Source organism: Aristolochia californica, unplaced genomic scaffold, assembly GCF_029961685.1.
Source record: "Aristolochia californica isolate CCGP_79_NKW_82.1479 unplaced genomic scaffold, dmAriCali1.0.hap1 SCAF_8, whole genome shotgun sequence".
NCBI lineage: Eukaryota > Viridiplantae > Streptophyta > Magnoliopsida > Piperales > Aristolochiaceae > Aristolochia > Aristolochia californica.
The window spans coordinates 31,484,079-31,502,785 of record NW_027182279.1 but is presented as its reverse complement, the minus strand read 5'-3'; the positions used below and the strand labels follow the sequence as shown (position 1 = coordinate 31,502,785).

Genomic DNA, 18,707 nt, shown 5'->3' with positions numbered 1-18,707 from the left:
TACCTTTTTATGTATATTTGGTTAATTAATAAGATAATAAAACAGTTTTTGAGATTTGTTTTGCGAATATTACCTATATATTACTTATACTTAGGATTATTATATAATACCTTAAGAGATTATTGTGCAATATCATAGGAACTTAAAGCTACATATTGTTCTCTATAATAATAGCATTAGAATTATTAGGATATTTTATATTTCTCCTAGAACAATTAGATAATCTTTTAGCCTCTGATATATTCTTATTCCTTAATATTTTAGCCTGAATCATAGATAGAACCTTAGATACATCATTTTTATCTTTATAGTTTAACAATAGTCTTCTGTAATTTAGTTATCTTTAGTTTTGTCTGTTTTACCTTATCTTTATATTCATACAGAAGATTTGTAGATACTCCTAGGCAAATATTTATACCTAGAGGACAAGTAATTAGAAGAACCCCAAATAATTCACCTCTAAATACTCTAGATTAAAGCAGATTAAAGTAGTACCCCTCCGAATTGGTATCTAGAGGGAAGGGAGGGAGGGAGGGAGGGAGGCTAAGTGTTCTGACAGAACATTAAAAGACAGAAGCGTTTTAGGAACTACCTTCTGGCTAAGTGTTCTAACAGAACATTAAAAGACAAAAGCATTTTAGGAACTACCTTCTGGAAGTTTTTACAATTATGTTTTCCATCTCTTAAGATTGCTTTCATGCTTATACTTTCATAATATTAGGTATCATTCTTGTTACGTTAATACTTACTGCTTTTATTGTGTGTTGAGTATTTTCGTTTTTGTTCATATTTACTACTTTATTTTAAGACGTTTTTATAGAAAGGTCTATAAGGCTGGAAACTATTGGGTGAGGGCTAAGCCCTAACAAACGCCTCTGCCTCAGTTGAGCCTAGTGTTGCTCTTGGTTGTCACAATGCCGCTGTACCTTTTTATGTATATTTGGTTAATTATTAAGATAATAAAACAATTTTTGAGATTTGTTTTGCGAATATTACCTATATATTAGTTACACTTAGGATTATTATATAATACCTTAAAAGATTATTGTGCAATGTTATAGGAACTTATAGCTACATATTGTTCTTGGTAATAATAGCATTAGAATTATTTGGATGTTTTATATTTATCCCAGAACAAGTAGATAATCTTTTAGCCTCTGATATATTCTTATTCCTTAATATTTTAGCCAGAATCATAGATAGAACCTTAGATACATGATTTTTATCTTTATTGCTTAACAATAGTCTACTGTAATTTAGTTATCTTTAGTTTTGTCTGTTTTACCTTATCTTTATATTCATACAGAAGATTTGTAGAGACTCCTAGGCAAATATTTATACCTAGAAGACAAGTAATTAGAAGAACCCCAAATAATTCACCTCTAAATACTCCAGATTAAAGCAGATTAATGTAGTACCCCTCCGAATTGGTATCTAGAGGGAGGGAGGGAGGGAGGGAGGGAGGGAGGCTAAGTGTTCTGACAGAACATTAAAGACAGAAGCGTTTTAGGAACTACCTTCTGGCTAAGTGTTCTGACAGATAATTAAAAGACAGAAGCGTTTTTGGAACTACCTTATGGAAGTTTTACAACTATCTTTTCCTTCTCTTACGATTGCTTTCATGCTTATACTTTTCATAATATTAGGCATCGTTCTTGTTACCTTAATACTTACTGCTTTTATTGTGTGTTGAGTATTTTCGTTTTTGTTCATATTTACTACTTTATTTTAAGACGTTATTGCAGAAAGGCATATAAGGCTGGAAACAACTAGGTGAGGGCTAAGCCCTGACAAATGCCTCTCCCTCAGTTGAGCCAAGCGTTACTCTCGGTTGTCACAACGCCGTTGTACCTTTTTATGTATATTTTGTTAATTAATAAGATAATAAAACAGTTTTTGATATTTGTTTTGCGAATATTACCTATATATTACTTATACTTAGGATTATTATATAATACCTTAAGAGATTATTATTGCAATATCATAGGAACTTATAGCTACTTATTGTTCTTGGTAATAATAGCATTAGAATTATTTATATATTTTATATTTCTCCTAGAACAAGTAGATAATCTTTTAACCTCTGATATATTCTTATTCCTTAATATTTTAGCCAGAATCAAAGATAGAACCTTAGATACATGATTTTTATCTTTATAGCTTTAACAATAGTCTTCTGTAATTTAGTTATCTTTAGTTTTGTCTGTTTTACCTAATCTTTATATTTGTACAGAAGATTTGTAGAGACTCCTAGGCAAATAATTATTCCTAGAAAACAAGTAATTAGAAGAACCCCAAATAATTCACCTCTTAATTCTCTAGATTAAAGCAGATTAAAGTAGTACCCCTCCGAATTGGTATCTAGAGGGAGGGAGGGAGGGAGGGAGGGAGGGAGGCTAAGTGTTCTGACAAAATATTAAAGACAGAAGCGTTTTAGGAACTACCTTCTGACTAAGTGTTCAAACAGAAAATTAAAAGACAAAGCGTTTTAGGAACTACCTTCTGGAAGTTTTTACAACTATCTTTTCCTTCTCTTACGATTGCTTTCATGCTTATACTTTTCATAATACTAGGCATCATTCTTGTTACCTTAATACTTACTGCTTTTATTGTGTGTTGAGTATTTTCGTTTTTGTTCATATTTACTACTTTATTTTAAGACGTTATTATAGAAAGGTATATAAGGCTGGAAACTACTGGGTGAGGGCTATGCCCTGACAAACGCCTCTGTCTCAGTTGAGCCAAGCGTTGCTCTCGGTTATCACAACGCCGCTGTACCTTTTTATGTATATTTGGTTAATTAATAAGATAATAAAACTGTTTTTGAGGTTTGTTTTGCGAATATTACCTATATATTACTAATACTTAGGATTATTATACCAATACCTTAAGAGATTATTGTGCAATATCATAGGAACTTATAGGTACATATTGTTCTTGGTAATAATAGCATTAGAATTATTTGGATATTTTATATTTCTCCCAGAACAAGTTGATAATCTTTTATGCTCTGATATATTCTTATTCGTTAATATTTTAGCCAGAATCATAGATAGAACCTTAGATACATGATTTTTATCTTTATAGCTTTAACAATAGTCTTCTGTAATTTAGTTATCTTTAGTTTTGTCTGTTTTACCTTATCTTTATATTCATACAGAAGATTTGTAGTGACTCCTAGGCAAATATTTATACCTAGAAGACAAGTAATTAGAATAACCCCAAATAATTCACCTCTAAATACTCCAGATTAAAGCAGATTAAAGTAGTACCCCTCCGAATTGGTATCTAGAGGGAGAGAGAGAGAGAGGGTGGGAGGGAGAGAGAGAGTGAGTGAGATGGAGAGAGAGAGAGAGCAGCCTATCCATAATAGGATACATAACACTAAGTTAGAAATTATGGCCAGAAAAATAGAAAACTGTGAATTACTCTCCTCAAACATAGATTAGATACAATCGAAAAAGACTCCTGTGATGGGATTACAGTAGGCATGGAAGACCCAGAAACTTTCTATGTCTGCAACCAAGACAAATCTTTTTCTAGCATAGTTGTCAGGGCCAAGATTATTTTCCCTAATAAACAATCCTTAATATTAGATGCCTTAGTAGACTCTGGCTGTACAAAATGTATCATCCATAGAAGTCTCGTTCCCCCTCAGCTTTTCAAGAAAACAACTAAACAAGTTTTTAGCCAACAAGTAGATGGTACTTATAACCCATATACCACCTATTTCGATGAAGGAAAGATCCAATTCTTTACCAACTGCTCCACCTTTTCTGGATCTTATTCTTCACCTTTGACATGGGTTAGAGCGTTGCTAATATACTTTTATGTATTATGTATTAAACACACACCATCTATAAAACTTAGGAAAAAATAAACGCAGTAAGTACTAAAGCGATAAGAACAATTCCTAAGGTTATGAAAAGCACAAGCATAGAGAATCTTTTAGGTTCCTATATATTCTTAATTATTAATATTATAGTTAGAATCGTAGATACATGATCTTTGTCTTTATAGCCTTAGTAATAGTTTTCTGTAATTTGGTTATTTTTAGTTTTATCTGTTTTACTTTGTCTTTATATTCTTATAGAAGATTCGAAGAAACCCCTAGGCAAATCTTTATACCTAGAAGACAAATAGTAAGGAGACCTGCAAATCATTCAGCTTTAAATACTCCAGACTAATCAGTACCCCCTCCAAATTGGTATCAGAGCCCTAAGACCTGGAACCCTCCAAAAAACTAGATTATTTAGACCTTAGACTTCCATCAAGATTTGAGATAAAATATATAGGACCTAATTCCCTTAGGTGTCTTTTCAACAGTGAAGAACATATTTTACACGGGAATAATCCCCAATTAAATACTATCACAGATCTTATTATAAGTCTAGGTAATAATCTTCAAACAAAGTAACTGAAAAAGAATTCACTTTAACTAAGATACAAGACGAAATTAAGACATTAAAAATTAAAACAAAAAAACTCTCTGAGAATTTAGACTATCTAAAAAGTAGTAAAGGATCGCAACAAAATATTGATAAAGAAATAGATTTAATATCCCAGAAATTGAAAGGTATCACAATAGAACCTAGAACCTCCTTAGCTAAAAAACCATGGCACTTTCACAGCAAGGTGAAGGAGAACTGTAGACCAAAGAGATATACAATTAGACGAAATAATAGATATAGATCAAGACATTATTATATTTAGCAATAACCAATTAAATCTTCTTAACCCCAGACAATTATATAGAACAGGACCATTAAACTTTAATACCAGATTATTTAGACATTACCGAGAAATCCAGATTAGTTGTGTAGGACAAGATTCTGTTAACATTAACTTAATAGCAGAACAAACCTTTAAAGAAATAGGGGTACAAGGATTCATTTAGGTCTGATTGTAATAGGGGTAAAAGGATTAGGACGAAAACATCTAGGAACTAAAACCTTACTTAGTATCTACAATGATAGATGGGCAGACCCTAAAAAGGCAATGTTAGGAATCACTGAGGTAGATATGAATCAAAATGGAGGAATATTTTATTGCTCCCTAGACTTCCTTATTGGAATACAAGATTTTAGAAAATATATCAAAATAGGTATTCAGACAAAAGGATATGAATCCTTTGTAGGAAACAATCTTTTATTGTGTATTGAATTCTTAGGAAGGTGTACTTGTTCTAGCACTACTAGGTTCAAGGTTAAAATAGATGATGTAGTTAATTTAATAGTAAACAAAGGAATAAAATTAATTAAGCCTATTAAATATTCTCCAGACATTTTAGAAGGATTAGAATGGAACCTTAAATTTAGAGAAGAAAAATAATCAGTCCTGAAGAAAGTATCATGCACACAGGTACTAAAGGTAACATAAATATTAGATTTAATAGCTATGAACAAAAGAATATAGAAGATACGGAATCAATCTCTAGTGAAAATTATGACCTAATCAATATAGAATTAGAAACAGATGAGATAATATACCCTAAAGAATTATATATATATATATATAGAGAGAGAGAGAGAGAGAGAGAGAGAGAGTCTGATCTGCAAGTTCTATACCTAGGGCTTTTAGACAAGGGATGAAAGCTTCTGAGGAACACTGATTGCATTTAGCTCTTTGTTTTTTGCTAGGATACCAAGCACACTTAAAACAAGGATTACTATCTAACCCTGGATTCCATGACCACGTATGTACACATTCTGAAGTAGTGTCCACTCTTAAGGTTCTTATTTACTCAGAAAATATTTTTTTTAGTAGGGATCATTTTTTTTTTAATCGATTTTGGTGAGACCACTATCTAACACTGTGTCGGCCTAGTTGCGTCCTTGGGATAACCCACAATAGTCAGCCTCCCTTGCATACAAAGAGTTGGCACACAATAAATCTTTTCTCATGTACACAAATCTGTCTACATACATGATATTCGAGCTCTCCTTTGAGTCTCTATGTCAATGTCTGATTGATTGGCACTCATCCAGCCCCCCTATATATAGTTGGGGAATTGCTGGCCACATGCCCCTTCGAATGGTCATGTGCTTCTTGGCGCATGCCTCCTCATGTACAACCACCCCAGTTAACACCCCATGGCCCATGTGACTAGAAACCGTTTAGGAACCATTATAAGCTGAATTTTGATGGTAGTACCTTTTGGGAACCCGGGTTTGGATGGTTTTGGCGGGGTGATTTTTTATCCGAGCGGCACTGCCATACTCTCTTACTGTCAATAATACCATACAGTTTGACATTGTGCACAACCCCTTTAGGGAAAAACCTCGCGGAAGGGAGCCAGTCCTGGTTATGAAAAAGCTGAGTCTCATCCCGCTCCGACCACAGATCATAGCCTCAAGAAAATTGAGACCTGTTAGCCAAAGCCTTCAACTGCTCGTCAGCTTTGATGGAAAAGAGAGTTGGGGCTCGCTCAACAACCTCCCACGGTCGTTCAAGCTCAGAAAATGCGGCTCTATGTTCCGCCCTCTGCCTCATTTCATAAATCTGGCACTCACGGCAAAGACGGGCCTTTAGGAGCTGTTTGGCTTTTTGGGCCTGCATCCGCTTCCACTGCCATTTCGAGACTCCACCGAGGTAGGTACAAGGCCCCCCACCCAGTTTGTCACGAGGTCAGATGAGCCTAAACTCACTTTGGCTAGCGGAACTCCACCTCCCGTGATGGCCTACCTTCAATTCGTCAAAGGTAGTACAGCCTCTCACCCCTTAGATCAACGTTGCAAGCTTTTTCCTCTCAAATGAAGCACGAGCAATGAAAAGATAGAAAGACAATGGAATAGGAAGAGAAAGTAACCTTGTATTAATACTAGAGAAGATTACAAGGAGTGACCGTCCAAGGTGGAAGGCCAACACTCTACAAAAACTCTCCCTCTTGTCTATGCTGAATGAATCTACAAGGGTTGAATGCCTTGGTATTTATAGGCTTCAACCCCTCCCTTCTCTCATGCTTCCGTCCAATGAGAGCAGAGATCCTCCCTTATAAAATCTCCTTGATTTGATCCTCCATTCAAATCCCTTGATTTGCTCCTTTTTCTTAAAATTCGTTTTACCATTGTTATTTTCCTTAGACACTTTGTTAGCCGAATCATTCTTTCCCTCATATTCGGTTAACATTTCAGCATTAGATAAAGTAGAAGCTAATGTCTTTACTTCCCGTGGGCTGAGCAAGAATTGAGAAGACGGGAAGTAAAAACATTAGCTTCAGCTTTATCTACTGCTGAAAAGTTAACCGAATATGAGAGAAAAAATTATTCGGCTAACAAAGTGCTTAAGGAAAATAACAATGGTAAAATGAATTTTAAGAAGAAGGAGAAAGGGGAGAAGAAGTCTTGGGCAAAGGACGCCAAGGCTAGGCCGGAAGAGAAGAAACGAGGGGACAAAAAAAAAAAGTTCCATTGTTTCATATGCGAGGGATTGTCTTAGAAAGAGGTTCATCAATGCTGCTCAAACTGAGGTGAACAATGGAAGGATTGAGCCTAGGTTGGGCTCCTTAACACTTCTCCATGCTGTTGTCCGTTCAAAGGAGGAGAAGGCTGCTCCACTTCTGGTAAGACCCTTAAGAGAACATCTTTTTATCTCTCTAACACTTGCTGGACGTATTGTTAGAGTAGTGGTGGACACTGTCGCCACCCACAACTTCCTTTCGTCAGAGGAGGCTTGGCGCCTAAATATACGAGGAGAGAAAGATGGGAGTAAAATGAAAGCTGTAAATTCTGGTGCTCGTGAAGTCCAAGGCATTGCCAAGAACGTCCCGGTGGAGATAGGCAAGTGGGTTGGATTTCTGAATTTTACTATTGTTGTCATGGATGATTTCAATGTGATTTTGGGAATGGAGTTTTTCACGGTTTGTAAGGCATTTGTAATGCCGCATGTTGGCATAGTGGGGATTATGGACAAGCAAAGTCCTTGTACTATTTCTGAACTTGAGAACAAAGATGTAACAAAAAAGGACTTAATGCTATTAGCCCTCCAGCTTAAGAAAGGTCTTAAGCACGGCTGCTCTACTTACATTGCTTCTATTTGTGCTATAGAGCAGGTAGAGGTCATGCCTACCCCTAAAGAGATACAAGTTGTACTGCATGAATATAGAGATGTCATGCCTGAACAACTTCCAGCGAGGTTACCACCTAGGAGAGGGGTGGACCATTGCATAGATCTTGAGCCCGGAGCAAGAAAGCCAGTACAAGCACCATACCGAATGGTGCCCAAAGATCTGGATAAACTGCGAAGACAACTCAGTGAGCTGTTGGACGCTGGATTCATAAGGCCAAGCAAAGCACCTTATGGGGCCCCTATATTGTTTCTACCATAATATATGGAGTTGTAAAAAAGAGCTAGATATATATAGTATATAGGTAATATGGGTAAGATTATTCTAAAAAACTGTCTTAATATTTTATTAACTAACCAAATAAACATAAAAGTATAGCAGCGTTGTGGCTTCCGGGAGCAACGCTTGGCCCCGAAGAGGCAGAGGCATTTGTCAGCCCTCACCCAGTAGTTTCCAGCCTAATATACCCTTATGTATAAACACAAAAACAAACACCAAGCCCCACAATCTATAAAACTTAGCAGACAATAAAAGTAGTGAGGATTAAACAGATAAGAACAATACCTAAAGTTATAAAAAGCACAAGCATGGAGACGATTACGAAAAATAAGTAAGGAGTGTAATTCCCGAGGGGTTTATCTTTAGATCAAAGCTGTTTAGATCTTTATGCTTACTCCTTCAGGTATGGGAAACCCAAGACATAGAGAGGTGTGCAATTTCCTAGCATTAAGCTTCTGCCATGGGATCCAACATTTAGTCCCAAGAAAACAAACCCCTGAAACCTCCTTGGGTATAAACGGGCAGAAACAAGGGACGCATGGACCATGAAGCATCAAAGGAATACCGCAATGTTTTTACTCTATGCTTGGGATTAACCCTGGGTTAGAGGAGGAAGGTACAGATCTAAATAGACAGAGATATTCTTTGATTAAATATCTTTGGGTTTGAGGATCTTCCTCTTGATCAATGTTCTTAAGCACAAGTTGTTGTTCATTCGTAAGAACATTAATCTGATGCATTTGTGCCATAAATTGTAGATGAGAACAACTACAATCTTGGTCTTCTTCTGATTGGTTGGATGAGGCATAGTCAATATCATCCCCAGAATCAGAGTTTAAGAGAATTTTGGCAAACTGAATTCTTAATCCTTCATCAATCTGAAGTTTGTTAAGTTTCTCTTTAGTTTTGCATCTATTTGAATAGTGGCCTAATTTACCACATTTGTAACAGACAATTTTCTTTTTGTCTGGAGGATTTCTTCTAGGAGGTTGTTTCTGACGAGGAGGAGGTCTCCTAGATTCATGATGAGTCTTTTGATGAGACTGTCTTTTTGGATATCTCCTACTCTGGTGTGAATAGGGTTCATGTCTCTTAGAGTGAGTGACTTTACCTTTTCCCTTCCTTTGATTGGAAGGTGATGGACCTGTGTCACAAGCAAATTGTTCACAGAATTCACCAAGCTCACGCTTTCCAGTAAGATTTTGTTTTTTAAGTTGAGCTTGAAGCTTTAAATCATTACATAAGGTCAGCCCTTCTTGGATGATAGCACTGGTAAGGAGACCATATGTATATTGATGGTAGTTTATAATTCCTACCTCATTACCTAACCTTTTTCTTACCTTGCTGGCAAAAAGAGTTGGTAAACCATCAATAAATTTTGCTTTCCAATATTCATTATTGGCATCTGGTCTTTGCATAACCTTAGTGAGGAAAACATCTTTATACCAGCAAAACTGGCTAAGTGTTCGACACCTAAGATTTTGCAAAACCTCTCTTCCCTTATCTGATTGGGAAGTCAGATTTCCAATGAAATGATGAACAATACAGGAAATCACGGTATAAACTGCATCGTCCTCACCTAGGTAGGCTTGGCCAGATTCAGTTTTGATAACCTTCTTTGAATTATAAATTTCCTGATGTTGTTCAGGGGTGAGGATATTATCCCACCAACCTTTGAGAGTTCCAGAAAACCCTACAGTAAGCATTTTTGCAATTCCTTGATCGAAATTCTTATGTTGCCGACAGATTGTACAATACATAAGCATTCGGTGACAATGTTCCAATATCTGATATTCAGATAATCCATCTATATTCCATTCATAAATGGATTTGCCATCATAAGATTTTTTATCTAAATAAACACTCTTCATACAATAGGTCTTGAGGTGTAGGCCTATGGTAATAGAGTTTGTTAGGTAGATCCCATTTCTGAGTAGACTTTTTCTCATAATCCAATTTTTGGATTCTCGAATCTTGTATCATGTCTTGAAGAATTTCTTCAGTCTAATTGACATTGGTTAAACCTAAATCTTTGAGATTAGAGTTTTGACCAATATCAGAATCAGAATATGCTGAAGGAGTTACATCCTCAAAATTTTGAGATGAAAAATCTTCATTTAGATCTTCATGAGATTCTAATGTTTGAATACTTTTCAGAATCTTCGCAGCTTTTGCTTCTTTGGCTTGTTTTAGTTGATCTTCAGAAAGATTCAATCTTCCAAGCTGAGATAATAATTCATCAACAACTTCAGAATTATTATCCCATTTAAAGTTCCTAATAGGAATGGGTAGTTTGATGAGCGGTTTATTGTTCATCAACAAAGTTAATTTTCGAGAAGATAAGTCATAAGGATTTTGACAATATTTCTCTGGATTTTACCTTTATCCCAAAAATCTTCAATACGAATTAGCTATTGGCCAATTGTTTTGAGATTTAAATTGGTAAAATTGTTCTGTCTCCTGATTTGACCCATAGGATTAAGAGTGGAGAGAGAGAGAGAGAGATGCTCGTGCTTGTCAGCCAACCAGATGATTATTGTCGGAGAGTAGACAGTTAATGACCCTAAGTGCTGTCTTTCCAAACCATGAGGTCAACAACCTGTCCTAAGAATGTATCTGTTCTCAAGGTGGTTAAGAAGGTTTCTTGCTTCATCCATCCCAGTGTTGGTCAAAGCACGCCTCTGATTAAGGTCTCAAGGAAAAAATGTACCACTGTGATGAAGGGAATTTTGGACCTTAATTTGAGTGTGTTTGGCATATGCATGTAGACCTCTGACCCAGGATCAAGCAAACATCTGGTGAAGTTATCTTTCTGGACATCAATTCGTAATCCACTAAAAAAACTGAGTGAGCTTGCAGATGGATTTTATAGCACTAAATGTAGAGTGAGGGAGGGGATGTGGAGGAAACCATGAGACTGTTCAAGCATTGTGGCCTCTGCTTCATGGTTTGAGGCTGTCTAGAGATTGCTTTTTCATCTTGCTTAGACTTGAAGGAGCCTCTTCAAATGTCACCTAGTGGGCTTAGGCTAGATCCCTCCATTTTGGAAGCTCTCACATATGTTTAAGGAGATCGATGACAAGTTTTTTTAAAAAAAAGTTCACTTGCTGTTTCTTGGGTATGCACCCCTTGCTCAGCAATTCTCCATGATATTTCTTTCGTTTGGGAGTGGCTACAGCAGTCAATCCTATCATGGGTGATTGCATTCCCCTCGTATAGATGGACTGGCGATGATGGGCTCCTTGCAGTCATCTAATGTTTTTAGTAGCCAGCTCATGTATCTATTTCTCTACTATCTAAAATAAAAATGACAGAGAGAAGGAAAAGGAAGTGCTGTGCAGTGATGGGGAAGATGCAGTCATTAGATTTTGTTGGTTCTCTTATAAATGTTTCTTGGGAAGGGGCTTAGAAGCTCTGTTTGTGCACCAATTGGTGTATTGGTCTTTGTTTCACCCTTATGATGTTATTTGTGGTTGTGATTTGGAGCTTGGATGCAGGTGGTATGAAGCTGAAAGCTGCTTAGCCTCTGCATGCATCCGCTCTTTGCCCTTGATTTCTCATAGTGGAAGGCATAAAGGCAGATTATGTTGTTGTTTTTTCTATTGAATTTCTTTAATATTACATAAAAAATTTATGGGAGAGGAAGGGAGGAGGGGAAATTAACAGATTAGTGTGTGGAGTGCCAAAAAATGTAAAAAAGGGCTTGTCGTCTTTGCTGCCTGCCACAATGGCAATGAGGCTCTGTGCTTTCATGGACATTTTGATTGTGTGGTCACTACCTTCTCCATTGATTACATGAAAATTTTGCGTTATCTTTATTCTTAAATAAAACATCTATGAGTAAGCTGATTGGTAGTGAGTGCTAGATTACCCTCAAACTGGTTTGTTTGACTGTTTTATTAATTGAAAGAGGGTGAAGCTTTATTCCGATATTACATGTATGACTCAACACAAGTATATGACTCATAATGGGCAAAGATAAGCTATAGTCCACTACTGTCTATATTTTGACAGTTTCATGGGTAGGTTAATCTAAGTTCATTTTTGAAAATATAATTGATGTTTCAGATACCGGATGCTTAGCCGTTCATATGCCTTTCGATGCATACTAAGATTGAGAACATCCTCTGATTTCCAGCCAGGACGCTCGGTATGGTCTTGGAGATCTTCAAAAACATTTAAGTTTTGCTTCTGATTCATATCTAACTAAGAGCTGCTCTTATGTGGTCTGATTTACTTTTTTCTTCTATAGTATGGTCATTTCTTTGCAGATCCTCAGTATGAGAACGTTCAGCACATTATATGTTGCGATCCTTATGCCACTTATGGTTATGACTTTGATTTTTCTAATTCTGTGGGATTCTCGAGGTATTCAGATCCTGTCTTGATGTCATATACTGAGAAGGATGGGTCTTTATTTTAGAAATATGAAACAATATGTCTTAAATCATGTACAGACACACAGAGCCTCCTGTGATACAAATTGCTTTCTAGTATACTGTCATTGTGCCACCTGAGGAATCTTCAGTTTCAGGATCAAGTGCTGAAAACAAGTACGTATAACCAGCTGCCATGTGCTAGGAAGTCCTTGTCTTTTCATTTGTGGTCATTCTGTGTTTTAATCGACTCTAAAATATATAATTGCTCTTACCTACAGTTAAAGTTGTGTAAACATCAAAGTTTTTTTAACCCAGAATCATATGTATTTTAGGTTTCTTGTACTATTTCATCACAAGGATTTCTCTAGTTTTTCATATTATATTGTAATTAGTATTATAGAAGCAGTGTATGGAGATCAGAAATTGGTCTAATATTAGAGTTTCTTGGGAAGAGGAGTAATAAGCTGTTCTCTATCTCTTTTTTCTTTTTTTGTATAAAAGCGAGATAGTAATTTATTAGTAGAGAGAGGTACAAGATGTTAAAAGCAAACTTAAAAAGCATACAACTGAATAGTTATTAGCTGTTCTCTATCTTTTTTTCTTTTTTTGTATAAAAGCGAGATAGTAATTTATTAGTAGAGAGAGGTACAAGATGTTAAAATCAAACTTAAAAAGCATACAACTGAATAGTTATTAGAGGACATTAAAGAAAACAAATACAATAGCACAACCAATCTATTACAATGTTAAGCAATGGGAAGGGAATCTCCCACAATGAGTTGTTGTTCCAATAAATCAGTTAGATGATTCACATCCCCATAGAGTGGCATCCAGCTCTTCCATCAAATACCTATAAAGGTCGACAATTTTTTCAAAAATCAGAATTAAGCATCAAGGTGAGGACTTCCCTGAACATCCTGCTTGAAACAACAGCCAAATCACCTCAATGATGGCAGGATTAGAAAAAAGAGTTGGTAAACACTCTTAAGGCCTATGAGGAGGATCAAAAACTCTGCCTCAATGGGTGACACTGCATCCACCAGCTACGCTAGGATTGCTCTGAGATCAAAATTGTGTTTTTACCACCTGTTCTATGGTGGTGTCTACTCCTTGATTGTCTCCATTCTAGCAGTCAAATGTGAGGCAATCAGCTTTCTGTTTCTCTCTAAATGGATCCAAGGAGATGAAAAAGGTCAGGAATTTCACTGGACCAAAATTTTATGTAGTTCTAAATCTTAGTTGATTAGTCAATTTGGGAGGTCCACTCCTCAACCTGTAGACCTTACTGTTTTCAAGGCTAAACTTATCGGGACTTATTCTTCTCTCTCTGACCGAACCTAACATCTTATACTGAGATGAAGACTATCTTGGCAACTAATTCAACTCTAGCCCTCATAGAGCAATAAACAACACTGTTATGCTGTAAATTTGCTACCATTTTCATCATTACTTTGTTTCTCTTATTCATTCAAACCTTTTTTTAGGGGATTGTTTGACTTTCTTCAAGCATCTTCTAGGGGGTTTTTTTGGCAAAGAAATGAGTTTTGCCAGCCTCAAACAGCAGCTACAGCATTTGATAATTACTCTTTGCTTTGGTCAATGCTCTTGTTAAAGTCACAAAAAAGATCTTGGTCATTGTTATTGTAAAATAATCATATATGAGAAAGATGAAGTTTTGGAGTGAAGAATAGTCAATTCTGGGAAGTCTCACTTTGCGTCAACATTGATCAACCCCTATATAAAGATGTCATCGAGTTGATGTGCAGAGCAAACATACCATGTTATAATCTTGCCACTCATAATTGCATCGTGAATGAAATGACAATTTGCTTCAATGTATTTAGTTCTCTCATGAAATATTGGATTGTTAACAATAAAACTAACAGCCTGATTGTCACAAAATATTGCCATAAGTTTTCAATTGAGAACCCAAACTCTATTGCTAAAGACTTAATCCACATTATTTCACAAGCTGCATACGCTTGACCTTGCTAGTATAGTTTGTTTTGGTACTTTTTCTAGGTCACAAGGTTACTGCTCATAAATGTGCAATAAGCACTTACTGAGGTTCTCCTAATTTTAGACTTTACATTGTCAACATTTTGAAAACCTCATTATTTCTAGATTATGGTGTGGTTTATGAAACAATCCCTGTCCACATTTTAAATACCTTAATATCTGTTTCACAACTTCAACTCCTGAGGTTTTCCATAAACTGACTGACAACACCATCAACATAGGAAATATTAGGTTGAGTCTTAAATCAGCTTACCAACAAGTCTTGTAGTATTGGGTCTTATCTTTAGGTATTGAAGTCTGACATTATCAACATAGGAAATGTTAGGTTGAATTATTGGATCGTTATTCAGTTTGCTAACAAGTTGTCTATACTGGGTCTTATATTTAAATATTGGGTTTTGTTCATCATGCAAATTTGCATTTGTTTGCATCAGACTCTCTGTTGACTTTGCTCCAAATAAACCTCTCTCAGCTTATCTTAGTCTACATATCAGTTGTATATTTCCTTTGTGTTCGTATAATTCTCTCCTTGTTTCGTGCAACATCAATATTGAGGAAGTAATTCAGGTGTCTTAAATCCTTGGTTTGAAAATGTTGTTTGATATTCTCACTTTCTTGTTGTGTAGTCATCTACATAGACTATTAAGATAACAATACTTTTGTCCCTCTGGAGAACAAAGATAAAGTGATATGAATGGCTCTTTTTAGACCCCAAGCCTATCATCGTTTGACTGAATTTATCAAACCAAACTCTTGGCTCGGTTTTAGACCATATATTGTCTTTCCAATCTACGAGCCCTATATTTCTCCCCTTGAGCAACATATCTAGGATATTGCTTGATATAGGCCTTTACAATAATATCTTCATAAAAAAAAGACATTTTTAATGTCCTACCCTTTATTAACAGTAATAGAATTGGATGAAATTTAATTTGACATTAGGAGAGAATGTTTCATAAAAACCCAGTGACAACTACAACAATGTGGCTCTGATACCATTAAAATAATCAGAATTAGGAAAGATGAAGTTTTGGAGTAAAGAATAGCCAACTACAGGAATTCTCTCTTTGCGTTAATCTGAGATTAGGATATATATCGAACCTTCATCCCTTAATAAATTTGTCTAATGAGTTTTTACAAGATGAGACTAAAATACCTGTGAGTAACACTCAGAATAAGTTGAGGGACTGAACTACCATTAGCTTAAAAAGCATGCTCTAAGCATAAACCACAATAACAGGAATGCCCCTGAATTATAAGAAACACCTGTCCACAGTTGTTAAGAAAATCTTATTTGCCTTTTAGAAAGAAAAAAATATGAACATTGATGTTAACAATATTTTGTGGAATTGGATTCTTTTGACTGATGATTGATAGGTACTAGTATTTAATTACTCGAGGAAAGAAAATTTTGAAACTGTTTCTTTTTTTTTTTAATTCAAAGATGTTTGTTGGTAACTACTCCGTGAAAAACTTTCTCGTATATTGTTCCACTCATAAAGAGGAGTGTTTTGGCCTTTTTCATTGTTGAAATGTGGTTGTCAATGCCTTCCCCTAACTGTCAACATTCTTCTCACTGCATTTTTTATGGCATAACAATGTACTTTCTTTAGGTCTAGATACTCCCTTAAGCGGCACTTAAGGATAAGGACATTTCAATATGCTACAGCTGCAAATATGAAAGAACTTTACGACAGCGTTGATCCTGAAGTTGTGTTGTCAATCCTTGTTCATAAGGTTGTTTCGTATCAAATTTTTTTGTTGTATTTTTATTATTAGATTTCATTTGTTTCTTAGTGTAGAACAAGCTAGTTTTATTGAGAGTTTGGAATATCTTGGTTGAGTAAGACACTTCTGTATTTGAGAGGCCTAATATGCATCACCATTCTGAATGGCTTTTTGAGCATTGGCGGGAAATTTGGTTTAAGGCAACAATCTATACCTGAAGCTCATCTAAACGTTTTGGGTCCAAAACACTTAGTGTTGTTGGATTAAAAAATTGGACCAGGGGCTATGGATGAACTAGAGTAAAGTAAACTCTTAAAATGGCAGGTTGAACTCAAGTACACATGAGCATTATCTAGGTAAAAGGGGTGTTACATCTTTTAGGTAAGCTAGAGATTGATGCATTAGTGCCTATTCCGTGTGATACATTCTGTAAATTGTCACTGTTGATGAGTGTGTGTGTGTAGATATATGTATTTGGTTTTTTTTTCTCATTAGCATTTTTTTCTTTGTATTCATTTAATAATATGGAATTGACCATTTCAGAAAAAAAAAAGGGAATTTGTCAAATGCTTAGCTATCTGTAGTATTTTTTTGACTTGATTGTGGTAATATGGTTTGTGAACATGATTTCTTTGCCATTGTTGTTGAATCATAAATTTCCTGTGCCAAATATGCCTTCTAGTTTACTATACTTCTTAAAGTTCCATCACATTTGGAGAAGGGAAAAAGAAGGAAAACTGATGTGTTTTCGAGTCAATTAAACTAGTCAAAAACATTAAGGTCAGTCCTGACTGGAGACTTGAGTACCACAATCTACTTTATATTGATCCTTCCTGCTCATTTGCCCTTGTTTGGCACAAATTTTCAGGTAATTTCAGCTTCTTTGGAGCAAGGAATTAGGGAGGGAGGCATAACAGCAGATCCGGCACTCCCCTTTCCTCCTCCACAAGACTGTAAGTTATTTCTTTTTTGGTTCTTCAAATACTGATGCTAGGAGGAAGGCATAAAATTTGGGTTTACATTCCAGGTTTTGGAATTTGATTCCTACCTGTAGCCTGTAGTTAGGATTTAAAAAATCCTTTAGTTGTTAAGTTTGATTGTGAGCTCATAAATATTTAACCAAGTTATTCCAACTGCACTGTCACAAGAAATGTGTTTCCTTTTTGTGGTTCATCAAGTAATCATACCAGGAGAAGACCCTAATATTTAAACATAAGATTTGGGGGTTAGAATCCAGTCATTCTGTTTGTCAAGTCCCGTAAGGATGTTGTGTGACATCCTTGTGCAGAAACAGATCGATATGTGATCTTAACTGGGGTCATATTCTTGCAATCACGTGTTAAATAGATTATGTTTGTTGAGTCTAATGGTGGGTTTGGAAATATTTAGCTCAAATGCTGCAGGGTTACAGGAAAGTAATCCTGACATGATGGGGCCACCGAGTGGAAATCAAGGATCATCTGATTGCTCATTTTTCTTGGATTATATGCATAATCTTTTTGGACTGACCAGCCAGATGGACCCTACTCTCTCCTTTGGGTTCTAGACCTTTTTTCGTTAACGATTTCAATAACAGTGTTTAGATTATTTTGATTCACCTACTAATACTAATGTTATTTGGTGCAGGCCTCTTGCGAACAACAATTAACAAACTGAAACAAGACAAAAGTATCACTCCAAAGCTCACATTTATTCAAGGGGGACAGGATGATGCCACTGTGTTCGAAAACTATCTCATAGAAGAGCAGGATGTTGATGGTAATGGTTTAACAAGTGTGGTAGGCTTTGTATCCTTCTTGGATGAAGTGACTCAGCGGGTGGCGGAGTATCTTGCATAAATGAGTTAGCTAGATAAATGTTCTTGTAGTACCAAATCATGCTTTGTGTCAAAACCCATGGAGTAGCCTTTGATATCGCATTGGTATTCTGCTCTTTCCAGAGGCCGTAGTCAGAAGGGGCGACGAACGAGTCATCCACCCCTATAATCACTTTCGAGTGAAGAAAGAAATAGGTCCCTCATTTGTGTCCCTTAGAGTGAGCGACAGAGAACTAATTAGAATCGAGAATACTGAAACCGAAAAGTATTTCTTCCCTTTTTAGAAGCAACTCGTTCATTTTGACGGGTACTACATCGAACTGTGGGACTCATAAAATATGGCTGGACATGGTACTACTTTCTTTCTTTCTCCTAATTATTCAATCCTATGGTTCAATTCTCTGCGAGCTGAAATGTCTTC

At 36.0% G+C, this 18,707-nt stretch overlaps 1 pseudogene; it reads left to right on the top strand.

Moving 5' to 3' along the window:
- The window catches only part of LOC137939515 (protein transport protein SEC23 D-like), a 56,636-nt pseudogene extending 38,324 nt beyond the window's left edge, over positions 1 to 18,312 (top strand).
- Positions 18,313 to 18,707: the final 395 nt, after the last annotated feature.